We start from the raw sequence: 18,303 nt of genomic DNA on the forward strand, positions 1-18,303 counted from the left end.
CTTATTCTTCCTTCAGAACATTCATCACTAATTGATGTATATGATTTGTTCATTGTCTTTTTTCCTACCTTACAACATAAGTTCTAATAGAGCAGAAACATTATCTGTTGTGTTAATTGCTATATCCCAGTCCTAAGACAGTTTCTGGTACATGGTTGACACAGTAAATATCTAGTAAGTCAGTGAATGACCCCTCTTAATTATGAAAATTAAGTGTAGGAATAAACGACTGTCCCAGGAAATGTTATACTAGGTTCTATTAATAGGTCTGACTTAATGAGTCTGATTCTCACTGAATTCCTATAGCATTCAGGGTTCTACAGAGTGGTTCAACCAATTTGAATCAGGAGATGAGGGGCCTTCAGTGAGGAAAGCTACAAAGACTCCACCCTCTATTCCCCAAGATTTCAGGTTACAGAAACTAATCAAATAGACTAGGGTGACTCTGTACATCATCTCCTGGTCCAAAAGAACAGCAAGCCTGCAAGAGGGAACTCACCAGGAGGGCAAAGGGAGTCTGAGCTGGCAGCCCAGACTCAACATGAGAGTCTATGTGGTTAGGAAGCAAGGCTGATTCTGAAGCCAGACCCTCCAGACTGTGTTGTTCTTTGGGGAGCAGTGAATGCACAATGACTATACAATGACACTCTAATATCACTGCCCCAGTATGAGGCACCATTTTCAATGTCAAGGCTAGCAAAGAGAGGCATCTGGACCAGCTTTCGTTGAACTATGCAACACTAGCCTCTGGTAGAAGGAAATCAGGCTTTCAGTTTATTCTCTGCTTTGTGTTTGAAAGCAGAAAAAAACATTTTGGATTGAGTAACAAATATCAGAATTCTTAGACAACTCAAGAGAATGGTGTAGGGTAGAAAATGATGAACATGGTGGCCAAACACAGTAAGTTCCTGCTAATAATGGCAAATCAAGCCTTCACATTTTTTTTTCATCAAAAGAAGTATGACTATATTTGCATGCTGGGTTGCTGGAACAAATCAGATCACTTATATGAACATTTCACAAAATGTATTCCATGCACTATAAATAGAAATTACCTAAAAAAATTTCCATGGCCAAATGAAATAGGAAAACATAGGCTTAAACAAATTTAAGCGGCTATATTGACTGGAAGACTTTTCAGAGAGGTAACGAGATAAAGTACAGCATTTTCCAAATTTATGAGATTAGGAAAACCTTCTTTACAAGGGAATTTCATGAGAGTAACATTCTGGGAAGCACACTTGAGAAATGCTGTTAAGTCTAAACTATATGGAATAAATGTATTTTGCAAGAAGTTTGATTAATGACTTGATTGAATGGTAGTGTTTGGGCCAGTGAGATATGGTACCAGAATTCATGCAAAATAATTTATTCAATGAAAAATATTTCATTTTAATTCTATACTTTTGAAAAAAATATTTTTAAACTCCTAAAGATGGGAAATTTGGACGGGAATGAGCTACTACATGTGGCAGGCATAAGTTATTCAATTTATAGAGTCCCTCATTTCATTTTTACAAGAACTCTATAAGATATGTATTGTTCTCTCTACTTTTCATATGAAGGAAACAAAAACTCGAGCTATTTAAGTGACTTACCCAAAAAACTAATGGTAGAACTTCTTCTTCCTCTCAGACTTTTGGCTAAGATCAAATGTAAGAAAAACTAATGGTAAGGCCAGAGTTTGAGACCAGGCCATTCCAGTGCCAAAATCACAGGGACCCATCCTCCCTTCCTTTCTTCCTTCCTCCCTTTCTTCCTTTCTCCCTCCCTCCCTCCCATCCCACCTCCCTATCTCTCTTTTTCCCTCCCTCCCTCTCTCCCTCCATCCTTCCTTTTCTCTTTCTTTCCTTCCTGCCATTCATTAAATCTTTTTTTTTTTTCTTTTTTTGAGACAGAGTCTCACTCTGTTGCCAGGCTGGAGCACAGCAGTGCGATCTTGGCTCACTGCAACCTCTGCCTCCTGGGTTCAAGCGATTCTCCTGCCTCAGCCTCCTGAGTAGCTGGGATTACAGGCACACACCATCACATCCAGCTAATTTGTTGTTGTTGTTGCTGCTGTTGTTGTTAGTAGAGACGGGTTTTTGCCATGTTTGCCAGGATGGCCTCGATCTCCTGACTTCATGATCCGCCCGCCTCAGCCTCCCAAAGATCTGGGATTACAGGCTTGAGTCACCGCTCCCTTCCCTCCCCTCCCCTCCCCTCCCCTCCCCTCCCCTTCCCCTTTCCCTTCTTTCTTTCATTCATTCTCGATTCTTTCTTTTTCATGATGCTTCCCTAAGATCCAAAATCAATCAAAAATCAGCATTCTCCCACCAAGGTTTAGTTTTCCGTTATGAAAGAAATACTCGAATTTGGAAATCAGCAACAATTTTGTGGGGTTCATGAAAAATGGGTTCCATTTAGAATTATATTGATCCATTATTTTATACGGACCACCCTGCACTTCCTATATTCTCCCCAGGCTCTTTTTATTTCTTGGGAGAAAAAAAAATTGTTCTCTTAAAACAAAAGTTTCATTTAAGAGAATAATTAATTATTATTTAAAGGGCACTTCAAATGCCATTTCAAATCATACCCTATTTCCTTTCGTCCACAGCACTCCGCATGAATGTGAACTGATTCAATGGGAGATTTACTATTTTTACAATGGTCAATTTTTTTGCAGTCTATGTTTCAGTTAGTTGTGTGGTAAGAAAAAAAGCAAAGATTTTGTGTAGGTGTGCCCAGTTACCACTTGAGACCAGTATTTTGCATTCTTGTTTCTCCTTTACAAACACATAAAGAGTTATTCAAATTTGGGTGGTATCAAAGAACTTAATATACAAATTCGAACAAATCATTCAAAAGAAAAAAGCAATTAATCTATTTTTTTGTCTTTACTTTCTCTCAATTGCCATTCAAACTGATTATGATTTTGTTATTTCATAATCAAATAGTCTTCTGCCTTAAATATAATTTTTCTCCCCCAAGTTGAGCTCTGAAGTACCATTGTTATAATAAATTACAACTGTAAGAGTTTGACTTCCTAATACTTACACTGTCTAGCAAATTGGGAAACTTAAATGTTTTGGAGATAAATGGTGGAATACCAATTTTGTGGATTCATTCTCTGGTAAATTCCAATTCTCACTTTATCATACAGCATTAATTCAGATCAAAGTTTCTACTGGGATTTTATACACAGAAAAAAATATGCATATATAAATCCACATATATATTCATTTGCAATCAGAAAAACACAATTTAAAACCCTGTTTGTCATAATCATGATAAAGATAACATGACCTCTTCCAGCCTTCTGCCCCCAGGTAACATTTTGAACCTCAATCTGGCAAGTAATTTTTAAACACAATTTAAACAATAATGAGACACCCTTCTTATCCATCTTATTACTGAATAACAATGTCAAATAATAGGCATCCTAAAAAACAAGAGTGTAAGTTGGCACAGCCACTTTGAAGAGTAACTTGGCAACATATAGTTAAATTTCAAATGGGAAACGGGCATATGCTATGATCTGGTGATTCCACTTCCTGGCAGTCTTAACTTGGGTTTCAGTAACAAAACACCATAGACTGGATGGGTTAAACAATAGACATTTATTTCTAATAGATCTGGAGACTAGGAAGTCCAGATGAAGGTGCTGATGGATTTGGTTCTTAGTGAAAGCCTTCTTCCTGGTTTGGAGATGGCTGCCATCTCACTGTCTATTCATATAACCTCTTTGTGCAGAGACAGAAAAAAAGAGGGAGAAAAATTTTCATGTCTCCTCTTCTTCCTATAAGGGCACTAATAATATCATGGGGGGCCCACTCTCATGACCTCATCCAAACCTGATTACTTCCCAAAGACCCTACCTCCTAATACAGTCATGTTGGGGGTGAGGACTTCAACATGTGAATTTTTTTTTTTTTTTTTTTGAGGAGGAGGAGTTTTTCTCTTGTTGCCCAGGCTGGAGTGCAATGGTGCACTCTCGGCTCACTGCAACCTCCACCTCCCAGGTTCAAGTAATTCTCCTGCCTCAACCTCCCAAATAGCTGGGATTACAGGCATGCACCACCACACCTGGCTAATTTTGTATTTTTAGTAGAGACGGATTTCTCCATGTTGGTCAGGCTGGTCTCAAACTCCAGACCTCAGGTGATCTGCCTGCCTAGGCCTCCCAAAGTGCTGGGATTATAGGCATGAGCCACCACGCCCAGCCTCAACGTGTGAATTTTAAGAGGACAAATTCATTCAGCCCCTAACATTGATGGTGGACAGCTTTTGAGTGTGTGCCCATAGAAACACAAATATACAAATATGCATAATCCTTGAAATACTGTTGGTCCTACTAAAATAGGTTTAGTTATATATGGTTGAGTTCTCAGAAAATGATATTGAGGAGAAAGGAAGGTGAAAATGATAAATGTAGTAATGTAACTACTATAAACATTTTAAAACCGAAAGGTATAAAATATTTATGATACTTATGTGTATAAAAAATAAACATGAACAAGAAAGATGCACACCAAATTCATCATAGAGATTATATAGGTAAGGAATTGTAGATTAGGATTAACATTGGTGGTTAATGGGAAATAAGTAAGACAAAATGTTAACAATTATTAGTTCTGGCCATAGATGTTCTATTATTCTATGTATTTTTCTGAAATATTTACATTTTTAAAATTAATTTTTAAAACAATTAAATTCTTAGAATCCTAGGTGCTTTATGATTAGTAACAAATTACTGGGCTGGGCACAATAGCTCACATCTGTAATCCCAGCATTTTGGGAGATCAAAGCAAGCTGAGCCCAGGAGTTGGAAACCACACTGGGCAATAAAGTGAGACCTTGTCTCCACAAAAATCTTTTTAAAAACTAGCCAGGCATTGTGACACTCACCTGTGGTTTCAGCTCCTTGGGAGGCAAAGGCAGGAGGATCACTTGAGCCCAGGAGTTCAAGGCTGTAGTGAGCTATGATGATGATGCCACTGCACTCCAGCCTGGGTGACAGAGAGAGACTCCAACTCAAAGACAAAACAAAACAAAACAAAATTACTGGCTAGACTGAGGTTGAAAATGGGGCAGAAGGTTGGAAAGGTCATGTTATCTTTATCATGATTATGACAAGCGGGGTTTTATTTGCGGAATAACCAGACTTGTTTAACAGGACTGATAATGATATACTGGATGTTCCAGTGAAATATTTACCCAGTTTGGATGTTGAAAAGGCATTTATAAATATAAAAAACTTGTGAAAATTTATACTATAATATGCTAAGACCACTAGCTGGCATTAGTAATGTGCTACATGATTGCATTAATTGCAATCTGGATAACAAGTAGCATAATCACATCCAATACTGAGCAACCTAAAGAAGGATTATAGTATTACTGGAAGATGGAAAATGTTGCTGTTATTCAAAGACAATGTAGATATGAATTCTAAACTAAACCATCAGTGGATTTAGTCATTGAGTTTCAAAACTAGTTTGAGATTAGGGATATTTTGCAGGAAAATATGCAGAATGAAGGAGGAAGTAGAGAAATAAATATGGATGTATATGGAAGAGTTAAAGCACCTTTTCTCAAAACTCCAGCTAAGCTAATGGTAAATATTTTGAACCTATGCTTCTCAAGCAGCATATTTAGAGCATCTAATATAAATTTTTAGACACAGATGATGGTTGGCATTGGCATTTTATTGAGATGCATTATATAGTAAATCATTTTTTATTTGAGACTTGTATGTGCTAAGGACATGTCCTTGCCAAAACTGTGACTGCATTGGCTAAAGCCCCCATCATTTTTCACTTGATTAATGTCTCAGTTTATCTCCTTCCTCCAGTTTCTATCCCCTTTTAAACTCATTGTCCACTCTAACATCATATCTCAGATATAAAATTCTGATTATGTCATTTAACAGCCTGCAATGAGCTAGCTCTGTTGACTTGGAGACATTTCCTCTAAGAATAGTCAAGTAAAAAAAAGCAAGATGCAGAAAAATATGCAAAGTATTCTTTTGTAAAGCAAACAATGGCCAAAAAAACCCTATGTATATGGATATTGAATATATACATATACTGTATGCTTGAATATAATTATATAGCCAAGGAGAAAACAAAGAAAGGATACGAAATAAGTGTTAACATGAGCTGGGGAAGGAAAGATGTGGGTAGAGAAGGGGGATAAGACAGGAAGGAGAGAGAAAATTGGGAGGCAGGAGCCAATTAAAAAATGAAGAGGAAAAACAGTATGTATGATCATCTTTATATATTGATGTAAAATGTGTGTGATATTTTTATGTAAACACTTGAAAAGTAAAAAATAATAATAATTATAATTTCCTATTGTCTGTAAGAAGTTTAAACTTTTTGGCTCTAAACAGTCGTTGCAATTTCCCAATTATCTTGTAACTGCTCCAGCCTTATGTACCAGCTACACTTTCTTCACAGTTCCCACACCACACCATCCTAACCTTCCCTATCCAACCCTTACACATCCCATTGTGCATCTGGGATGCCCTTTCCTCCTTTCTTCCTAGAGAAGTCCTATCTTCATTCAAGAGCCTGTTCAAATGTCCTTTGCAAAGACTTTCTTAAACTCAGATACTCCATCTTCCATGTGCCCTGAAGTGTTTGTAGAACTTTCCATTGTGATGTTAAGTTGTATTGTGATTACTTTTGAACATATTTCAGCATTTTATTCTCTCGCTAGATAGCTAGCTCCATGAGGAAAGGAATCATATGCTTAATTTTTGCACATCAAGCACCTGGAATAAACCAGCATTTAGGAGATGATGAGGAATTTTTGTTGATTTTACTGATTTCTGTTTGATTTTACATTTTAAAATGATGCTCAGTATTCTTGTACATCAATATTGTGCTTATTGTACACCAAGGTTAAGCATTTACATCTCCAATAAACCAACTCATTTTATTCTAGTTTATGGCCATGATTTACAGATATCTTACACTTGTCTCTGTAACAAGGTATTAAGGAAAGATTCTTTCTATCTAAGTTTTGGGGGAGGCCCCCAAAATCAAAACGGAAGCAATAGGTAGCAAGTTCTCCCACATTCTAAAATAAGGCAATGGACCTCCTAAACAAGATCTGAAAGGAAGTGGACTGAAACTGCTTAGTGACTCAACATCTACTCAAGGGTCTGAAACAGTTGATATTGAGGAAACTGAGAGACATAAGAATTTCTCTGTAGAATGTTGTTGGAGGCTGTTGCTACTTTTCATCTCCCTCATCTGTAAGAGAGGCATCAAGAACACCTCACAGAGAGCTTAATGTTGATTCCCTAAAGCTTGGAGGACAGAGGAGACACGTGTTTAGTCTACCTTTGAGGAATTTCAGGCAAAAGACTCTATATCTGGAGTTGCCTACTTAGAGGCAATGCAAAGAGATACAGCTGTCCTTGGAGCCAGCTGCACTTCCACAGACAATAAAGCAGAGGTTGGTGTTTCCATGACCCAGTGTGGGCTCTTTAGATGACATCTGGGTAAGAGTTTCTTTTAAAAGGATTTTTTTTCTGAGGATGAGGCAACCTTGGCATAAAGAAGCTATGGGGTACTAACTGATGTAGAAGCTGAGGAGCTATTGAAGCAAACAAACAAGAGAGAAAGAGACTAGATGGCTCTAGTGAGGGAATTTCTGCAGAACCCACAAGAGTGTCCCACATCAGCTGAGAGCATATTAGGTTGGTGCAAAACTAATTGCGGTTTTTGACTTTAAAGTAGTGACAAAAACTGCAATTCCTTTTGCACCAGCCTAATGCAACAAGGCAATGCAGACCACTGGCATCCCTGCCCTTGCCTCTCCTCCCTCTTTCTCCACCAAGGAACAGTGAAAAACCCAGAGCCAGTGGTTAGGGGAATGGCAGTGGAACCAACATGGGAAATGAAAGCTTTTAAATTTACAGGAACCTGAGATTACTGATTATTGCATGGACTAGTCATTTTAATTACCTAAATGGGGTTCTGACTGTAAGTGACTAGAGTACTTCTTTTATCGTCCAAAAGGCGATGAAAAAGATATAGAACTTACCTAATATTTCAACTGTGGTAGGGAAAGAGTGAATCCATAAAGAGTTTGAGTTTATTATGCTCTAGCTGTTCAAACTAGTTATGTATGCTATTTTATACAAGAATGGAATGAGAAATATATGTTAATTTGTATACATCTATTGCTACTACTGGAGAAAAAAAATTCAAGTATATCCCTGGCTCAGAAAGAAATAATGAATTATTTTTATATTTAAGACTTACAGAGTAAATTGTCTATTTCATCACATATATGAAAACATAAAACAAATGTGAACAATAAGTCTTATTTATAAATCTCACAATTAAATTATTGTAGCATTTCCAACACAAAAAATATTATCCTCGTAAATAATTTTAAATAGCCATACAATAAGTTGCTCTCATCATGGTCCAACAGAGTAATAAAGAGTACATGTTTAAGAGATTTTTTGTCTTGCTATGGTAATTTACTGCATGTCAGGTACGATAGTAGGCAACAAGTGTGAAGAAACAAGTGTGAGGAAGACCACACCCTCGTTATAAGAAATTCACAGACTAGAAGAAAGACTAATGCATAAAAAATGTCCACCACTGGGCTAGTAAAGGCCCCTGTCAGGTGACATCTAGACTGCTACTACCAACTATGCGTATTGCCTCCAGACTCACCCCCTCTCCTCCATCTTCTACACTGATTACTAAACTAAAACTAATATGACCATGGCACCTGCTTGCATTGAACGTGCTGCTGGCTTCTAGTAAACTTCAATACTAATTTCTAATACTTTAACCTGATAATCTGCTCTCTGCCTACTTCTCCATCCTTCCTTCTAAATATTCTCCCCTTGTTAACTTCATACTCCAGTACCTCAAACTATATCACATTGTTCCCCACCTCCTGAGCCCTTGCCCATGCTTTCCTTTCTCTCTGGCACCCTTCCTATCTCATCTGCCTGCAAAACTCTAGTCCATTCTTTGAAATCCTGCTAAGTTATTCGCTAAGATATTCACCTCTTCTGTAAGGTCTTTCTTGCCCATCCCTGTTTAGTGAACAACTCACATGCTTATTTACATAAATTCCATTTTCAGCCGTCTATAATGGCGCATATGACATTGGTCTAAAATTACTTACTTTGAATCTTGTCTCTAACACCACACTCTGAGCACCTGGTACTGTGACTGGAACATTGTGGACAATGAACAAATGAAATAACTGAACCAACTCAAATTTGGATCAGTCGTATAATGATATGTACTGACCTTGATTAGGGGCCAGCATGGTGGCTTTATTGCCTAATGAACTAGGCTTTCCTTAGGACTCAAATGCAAAGTTGTTAAAAGGCCCTTCTAATTAACTCAAAAACAGATAAGGCAGTTTGAAGGAGAGCTGGCTGTGAATTTGGCTCCGAGTTTATGTACTAGAATCTGAGGGGTCCTGAGAGGTTCAAAGTGTCCAAGTCCTATAAGGAATTGGGGATTGGAAGACAAAATTAGCTAACACTACTGAGAAGACAAACAAGAAATCCCTGCAGCATGGCCGACAATCATCTGCACTTTGTTTATACCTTAGGATCCATTTTTTTCACATGGCTTCCATGTTCTTCTGTCTTCCCCCAAAGGCATACTCATGTTTAGAGAACCTGTAATAAAAATATTAGATAAACAATAACAAGGACTGCTTTTCACTTACTGGAAATTCACACAATTTATATAAATATATAAACATCCAGGAAGAATATTAACCAAATACTTTCCCCACTGAAATGAAATTCTTATTTGATTTTTTTTTTTTTTTTTTTTTTTCTGAGACAGGGTCTTGCTTTATCACCCAGGCTGGAGTGCAGTGGCGCGATCTCTGGTCATTGCAACCTTTGCCTCCCAGACTACAGGTGCATGCCAGCACGCCCAGCTAATTTTTGTATTTGTAGTAGAGATGGGGTTTCACCATGTTGCCCAGGCTGGTCTCGAACTCCTGAGTTCAAGCAATTCACCTGCGTTGGCCTCCCAAAGTGCTGGGATAACAGGCCTGAGCCACCGCACCCAACCTCAAACTTGATCATTTTTTTAAAAGCAAAAACTTAGACTATTTTCAGAATTTTTATTATTCCTAAATATAATTGAATGGAAAATATTTAAGTTAATTTCTCCTTAGCACCGCAATCACATCTTGATTCTTATATCCTAGTAATTAATGGTTCTTCACCTCCACCACTGTTACTACCACTAGTAGTTGGACACTCTTAGGATCTGCTTATCTATCCCAGAGGTCAATTTTAGTTGGTTTATGTACACTAGACTCTCAGTTTTCAAGGTTTACATACACAACAAGAAATCTAGTCCAACTGGATATACTTTGTGATCTTGATTCTACATGCACCAAGAGACAAACTACTGAACAGCCCATTCCAAGCCAAGTCGTATGGTTTCTGACCATCCATTCACTCATTCAGCAAATATTTATTTAGTGAGCTTCTACTGAGGGTCAAGCACTGAACTACACATTGTAAACACTTAGATACAAAGAGCACCCATTGCATTCAGAGATGTCCCTGGTGAATTCACAATTACAAATCCCCAAGGTAAATGCTATGTTAAAAGATGTTGGAGGATGAGAGGGCTCCAGGGAAGATTCCCAAGGAAACTTCCCAGAAAAGGTCATGCTGAAATAAGTTTTCAAAGATGAGTAACTGGCCAAATAATGGAGAAGGGAATTCCAAGCAGCAGGAACCACAGATGCTACAGCATGAAAGCATGGGCCTGAAGGTGCTTTTAGAAAACTCCAGGCTTTAGATGCTGTTGGAGCCTGGGTGTACACAGGGGTAAAGAGAGAAATGAAGCTGGACTAAAAGACAGGCCCTGATGGTCAACAGCCTCTTATGCCATGTCTAGATTTTTACGCTAAAATTGATCAAGAGCCACTTTAGACATTTCAGTGAGTGGCATCATCAGATTGGTGTTTCAGAAAAATCATTCTGGCCAAAGTGTAAATGACTCAGGGGAGCCAGAGGGTTACTACAGTAATTCAGGTGAGATAGGGAATACTAAAAAATGAATCTGTTGAGGAGAGAATATGAATAAGGTCAGTGTTGGGGTAACCTGGGATAGCTGCTAGAAAATTGACTAGAGCACACTTCTTGGTTTATATGGTATACAGTTTACCCTTGCAGCCCTCAAAACAGCATGCATTTCAGTCTGGGCCGCACACTCTCACTGCACGGTCTGCAGACGTAGTAAACTAGTCAACAGCACTCACTGTAAGCTGCTGCTAACTCTAGACTTGTAGTTTTGTAGTTTTGAAATTGTTGGCTATACTTGAATTTTCCACATTGCAAAATTTGCTTTTTGAATTTTACTCATTTTGATTTAGCCTTGAATCACAGCAAAACAAAACAAAAACAAACAAACAAACAAACAAAAAACCAACTGTGTTCTAGTTGTCTTGCTTACTGGGAAATCTGGTGGGAGAAAGAAAAAAAGCCAGAGAAATCTTTCCCCTTGACTATGTTTATTGGCCAGCGCTCCACAGGGCATACCAAGAAGGTAAGAACAGGAGGAGTGGGTGTCAATCTTCTCTTCTAGGGGTGCCCAAGAGTGGAGGACTGTGGTCCTTGGTGTTTTGGTTCAGTCTGTTAACATATAGAAAATTAACAGGAAGCCACACAGCTTTGAAAAGTATGTTACAAAGTCCTTTGCCATAATTTCTTATAGGAAAATTATTTTGATAAGTGAATTTTTGGATTATTCATGTTTCTCTAATAATTATTCCATTTCATATGTCAAGGAGTTACTATATATGTGTGTGTCTGGAAATAAGGGAAAAGATCTAAGCTAGAGATATTCAATTATAACTCAATTTTTAAAAAAAGTAACGGACTTTTTTCTTATTTTATTTTTTACTTTAAGTTCTAGGGTACATGTGCACAACGTGCAGGTTTGTTACATATGTATACATGTGCCATGTTGGTTTGCTGCACCCATTAACTCATCATTTACATTAGGTATTTCTCCTAATGCTATCCCTCCCCCCTCCCCCCACCCCAAGACAGGCTCCGGTGTGTGATGTTCCCCACCCTGTGTCCAAGTTTTCTCATGGTTCAATTCCCACCTATGAGTGAGAACATACAGTGTTTGGTTTTCTGTCCTTGTGATAGTTTGCTCAGGATGATGGTTTCTAGCTTCATGCATGTCCCTACAAAGGACATGAACTCACAGTAAAGGACATTTTTTATCCCATACTCTTTTCCCATGTGAAAGAAGAATTGTCTCTAACTCTATCTTAAAGGCGAACGACCAAAATAAATATATGGATGTGAGTATCAAATATTCCACATAATACTCTTTAATAACTAAACAAGTATTTGGTTTTTTTAATTTAGTGATCAAAAGCCAGACTGTCAGTCTGACACATTTTCTGATGTGAACGGATATAAAAAGTTCAGCAATTCATACTTTATAAATTTCATTATGTTTAAAATATGATTAACTCCAAAACTTTGATCTCCAACCAAAAGAAAATACTTCATGGAATCTTAATTAACAGGCAACATTAAAGTGATAAGATTTTATAAGTCTAAGATTCTATTCAGAATAGTAAAAAATAAACTAATGAAACTATGTGAACTACTAGCTCATTAAAATTTTTATTTTAACTTATAAACATGTAGTATGCAAAAATTAAAGGTTATTTTTGATGATTTCAATTGGTACACTAAGAAAATGCTGAGTTATTGAGTATTATTCTATGTTCATAAAACCCCAAAGTGTAAATACATTTTATATCTTCATAAAAACACCTTATATAAAAGACCAATATGAAGTAACACAAGAAATCAGCACATTTTCTACCTCTTGATAGCAGTGACTAGAAATAGAATTCTTGAAAAAAAATAAATAAAATAAAACTAGCTTCTTAGTTAGCAGCTTTGGAGTTTTCCAGTCTGTTATGTGGTTGGACTACTGCTGGAGTGTCTGGGTTGGGTTGACCACCCATCTAGCGCTCAATCCACATGCCCAGTTTTGTGGGTGTCTTTCTGCTCTTATGTTTTTAAAGTCATGTTTGATTTTTCACTGACCTCCTGTTATGATGACCTTTGAAGCAAAAACATTACTATTCTCCCCATGAGCTATGTGTGATGTTGTAAATGTGATTTAAGTATTGGGCAGAGGGTTTAAAAAAAAATTCCATGTAGGAAACCAAACAAATTTTGGGGAAAATGCAAAAATTTAAACCTCTGAGAATTTCCCAGGAGCCACACACTATTTCCACAGTTTGAAAAGAATGTAGTAAGAAGTTCTACAAAATGGAGACTATTGAAAATGAGTAACAGAAAGAAAAGGGAAATGTAATTCATTTGTTGAACAAAATAAAAGACAGTGTTTTGAAAACTACATTTAATAATGCCTAGACGTACTCCAAGTGGTACCACATGGCTTCTTAGGGCAACTAGGGTTTGGTCTCGCTTTAATGATGACATGTGGAATATTAAAGTCAGGAAAAGGCTCAGAAACCATGTAGGATTTCTTTGTTGTTGCTGTTGTTGTTGTTGTTTGAGACAGTCTCACTCTGTTATCCAGGCTGGAGTGCAGTGGTGCGATCTTGGCTCACTACAACCTCTGCCTCCCGGGTTCAAGCGATTCTCTTGCCTCAACCTCCTGAGTAGCTAGGATTACCTGTGTGAGCCACCATACCTGGCTAATTTTTCTATTTTTGTAGAGAGGGGGTTTCACCTGTTGGCCAGGGCTGGTCTCGAACTCCTGACCTCAAGTGATCTACCCACCTCGGCCTCCCAAAGTGCTAGGATTACAGGCATGAGCCACTGCGCCCAGCCAACCAAGTAGGATTTCTGATGTACTATCACCACATCCAACTTCAACCCAAGTAGTGCTGGGTATTTTACAGGTGGCCTCTGTTTGAACAAAGTGTTTCATTGCTTTAAGAAAAATTTGAAAATCATTAATTCAGTCTGGAATTCAGAAAGATAAATTCACTGCAAGTAACAATGCAGCAGATTTGAGAGTGCAACCTCCTTCGCTGACTACTGGTCCAGGTTTTATTTCTCTACCTCATGGTAGCTCAAATGAATTCAGCCAACAAATATGGAAGAAACTGCCACAATCTAGCACAGTTAGGAGATAAGCCTAACTTTTCTCTTAGACACTACATTCTTTTGACCACTTAGAGTTTTGTTTTTATTTAAAACTCTGAGCCACATTTCTATTTTTTGTCTGTTTGTTTGTTTGTTTTTGTTTGCTTTGCTTGTTTTTTACTTTTTCTCTCTTTTTTTTTTTCCTTTTTTTTGAGACAAGGTTTTACTCTTTTGCACAGGCTGGAGTACAGCACTACAATCATAGTTCATCATAGCCTCAAACACCCGAGCTCAAAGTAACCTCTTGCCTCAACCCCCCAAGTACCTGGGACTACAGGCACACACCACAGTATCCAGCTAATTTTTAAATTTTTTGTAGAGACAGGGTCTCACTCACTGTGTTGCCCAGGCTGGTCTCAAACTCCTGTGCTTGAGTGACCCTTCCAACTTGGGCTCTCTAAATATTAGGATTACAGGTGTGAGCCACCATGTCTGGCCCAGATTGCTATTTTTTATTTTGAGACTTAAAGCGGAGATGATTAGTTGCCAACATGATATTCTTCTTCTTTCTTCTTTATGAACAATTTAATCTTTCTTCTTTATGAACAGAACCCGATGTAGCTAAGGGTTGCAGTATAATTAGCTAAAGACTATATTTACCAGCCTCCCTTAAAGGTAGGGAGCCTATGACTAAGTTCTACCAATAAATGTAAGCAGAAGCTGTTGAGTGAGACTCATTCAGCTGGCACACGTATGTGCCCTTTTCCCCTCCCTTTTCTTTCTGCCTAAAATGGTCACATTTTGTACAGAACTTCCTTCGTCACAACTGTGGAGCAGAAATGTCGAAGGATCCTAAGGCACATTGAAGACAAGGAATAACACACCAGCGCTGGAACTTTAGGCTTTCCTTGGTTGGTTGCTGTTAATCAAATTCCTACTTGGTACACTTTGGGGCAAAGCCATATCGTGAAAATTCTTCAATTACTACCATAGTTTAAAAGTAGCATAGTAACAATAGCCTAAATGTGTAAAGTCATTTCAAAGGAAATTTATCATTCACTAGTAGTAACATAAGCTTGAATCTTCTATTACTGTTTTTAAAAGGATCTCAAATTCTGAATGTGAGAGTAGGACCATAGTTTGATGTGTGGAAAAAAGGCTTTCCTGGGAAATTCCTCTGAAAACAAATCTTTGTGCAGTAAAACTGATTTTAATCAGAGTACATAAAGGGAATAGAACTGTACTATTCTCATGTTTTGATTTACAAATTATGTCTAGAAATAAAGTGTTATTGTTTTCCTGAAGATAATATCCATATATTAATACAAACAGTGTAAGGGTCTGTTATCTCAGGTTAATTAAATACGTAGTGGGGAAGACAAAGAGAAATGGGTTAAAGAGTAAAAATATACAATTAGATAGAAGAAATAAACTCAATGTTTGATATTAGAGTGATTATAGTTATACAAAAATGTCTTGTACTCAGGAGACAGACACCTAAATTCCTTACCTTGATCACTATGCATTACATACATGTAATAAAATTTCACATATGCCTTATAAATTTGTACAAATACAAATCACATAATATCAGAGCTCTGAAGAAACCTTGATGATGATGTAGCTCATCCTCTCATTTTTCTATGGAAAAGACCAAAAAAAAAAAAAAAATTAAAAGAGACTAGGGCTATATTTCTTAATGTTTCACTATTCACTGGGTTCTTTCTTAAATGAAGGAACTTAGTAGTGGAAGAAGAAAGTATTTCTTGTACTTATTTAAGAGTTCTCCCTGATTGACTTTTTATCTTGACATCCCTATCAACTAGCATGCCCTTCCTCCCCCTACTTTTAACTCCTCCTTTCCCTGACCTGGTAACTCAGCCTTTAAGATTCAGGCATACTTGTGTCTGTCCTAGCTACCCAAGAGGCTAAGGAGACAGGATCATATGAGCCCAGGAGTTTGAGGTTACAGTGAATTATGATCTCACCACTGCACTCCAAGCTGGACAGCAGAGTGAGACGCTGTCTCTAAACAAACAAACAAACAAACAGAAGACCCAGGCATGATCTCAACCAGAAAACTGTAAGCTGTCCCTGACTGCCCACCCCACAACACACCCATCCCCTAGCCAGGTGAGGAGCTTTTCCTCTTCATTGTCTGCACACTGTGCATACACCATCTCACACTCCCCTCAGATCCTAATGATCTGGGTACACGTTGTCTTTCCCAAAAGAAAAGTGAACGCTCCAAGGGCAAGGACCAAACCTGTATCCCCCAGCATGCAGCATGGGATCTGACCACATATACTTTCCCTAATATTTATTTTTTAGAAAATATATGCTAGTGAACCCTATGGCAGTGAGGACAGATGCTGAATCAGTGGAATCTTACTCAGCTCTTTGGTGTAGTTTGAAACCCCTGCTCCTATTGACTTCCCTCTGACAGCCAAACATAATCTCAGGAGAACTGGCTCCAAAAAGCCATAAAGAGGTTTAGTAATACTAGAAAGCTGTCAACAACCCATTTTAATGTATGGTACAATTCAAAGTACAAGGTTTTGTCTTTTGGGAGGGTGTAAGAATTCAATTATAAGGATCAAATAAGAGCAGTTAAATAAACAGAACAGGCTCAATAAAATCATTTGTGCAAGTCTCTGGTCACTCAGGCTTGGTTTCCTAGAACACTGTAAAAGGTCCAGGTTTTTGGCCGGGCGCGGTGGCTCACGCTTGTAATCCCAGCACTTTGGGAGGCCGAGGCGGGCGGATCACGAGGTCAGGAGATGGAGACCATCCTGGCTAACACGGTGAAACCCCGTCTCTACTAAAAATACAAAAAAATTAGCCGGGCGTGATGGTGGGCGCCTGTAGTCCCAGCTACTCGGGAGGCTGAGGCAGGAGAATGGCGTGAACCCGGGAGGCGGAGCTTGCAGTGAGCCGAGATTGCGCCACTGCAATAGGTTAATCTAGGTTTAAGAAAGGAACAACAGTGGAAAAAGCACTGATGTAAAGTGCAGTAGGAAATCCACTATTGGAGGAAGCATATTTCCTAGAGCAGAGAGGAGACAAACTAAAACATTCCAAATGATATTCTTTAGGTAACATATTAAATTTCTTCTTTACCACATCAACTATAATTCAGTCATTTTAGTTGAAGATATTTCTAAATGAGAGCTCTCTGGTAATCCCCCCCAGCCTTTTTAATGAATGCTCGTTTCCCATTCATCATATTTTAAATGATTCTATAAATAATGTTATGTTAAAAAACAGTTTTCTCTTCATAGTAGAGTACTAAATGAGGGTCCTATATAAAAGATCCTACAGAGTGAAATATTAGGAAATAACCGAATAATTGATATAGTCATTTTAATTGCTACCTTGTTATCTGTGACCTAGTTTGCTTAGCAGTTTTTATGGAGCCTGATTCTCTGATATACTGGAGAATGTTAGATTCAGAATGGATGTAAGAATATTTTGATTTCTCTTTCAGTTCTATTCGGTTGATAGTATTTCTGTAAAAACAAATCAGGCTAGTAAAACTCATTTTTAGTATTTTTCTAAACAGCAAGTTTATATTAGATTTAATAAAGAAGAAGAACTTTTTTCTATAATTATGATTCCCTACAGAGTATATATATCAAGGCAAACAAGAGGGAAAGTAATCTTATATTTTCTTGGAACACTATTGCACCCAATCAAATAAAATGAACTTGAAGCCTACTCTTTTTTTTTTTTTTTTTTTTTAACAAACTAAAAGCAAGTGTGAGAACTTGTGGAGCCAGCATCAGGTTCCTTAGTTTTCTACTTTGTCTAGCAGATCTTCAGTCTTCAAACTCTTCTTTACAAACCTCATCTTTACAAGTCATCCCACCTAACCGATGCACAAAAAGGCATTCATTTACGATTACAAATGTTCTCGATGGCATAGACTCCATTCTCAGAACATGAAAAGGTCTAGATGAAAACGGTATAGAGTTGTGAAATAACTGTCATTTGAAGGTATGTAGAAAGGCTTCTTCATGAGTAACAATTAGAATAATAAATAGATGGCAAAGTAAGACAAAGACATATGACAGGGTGTTGTAAGACACATGCATAGGCACACTAAGATGCACATACATGACCATGGCATGACTACGGTGTAAGGATTCTCTATAGTCTGCTAGATCAGCCCCCTTACTCGACAGTTACTTCTTAATGATGAC

General features: G+C 37.8%; 1 protein-coding gene across 12 annotated transcripts in view; it reads right to left on the bottom strand.

The window, feature by feature from the left end:
* Positions 1-18,303, bottom strand: part of LOC129143943 (uncharacterized) — a 689,383-nt gene that overhangs the window by 601,197 nt on the left and 69,883 nt on the right. For 6 of the 12 annotated variants that reach the window (XR_010156869.1, XR_010156865.1, XR_010156883.1 and 3 more), the window contains exons 6-8: positions 9,581-9,655; positions 9,276-9,475; positions 4,891-5,015 (exon numbers count right to left, since the gene is read on the bottom strand). The gene's annotated coding sequence lies outside the window, so the exon portion shown is untranslated. The remainder of the gene's footprint in view (positions 1-4,890; positions 5,016-9,275; positions 9,476-9,580; positions 9,656-18,303) is intronic. The other 6 variants (XR_010156874.1, XR_010156873.1, XR_010156868.1 and 3 more) reach the window with 4 other exon arrangements.

The sequence above is a fragment of the Pan troglodytes genome, chromosome 4, assembly GCF_028858775.2.
Source record: "Pan troglodytes isolate AG18354 chromosome 4, NHGRI_mPanTro3-v2.0_pri, whole genome shotgun sequence".
Lineage (NCBI taxonomy): Eukaryota > Metazoa > Chordata > Mammalia > Primates > Hominidae > Pan > Pan troglodytes.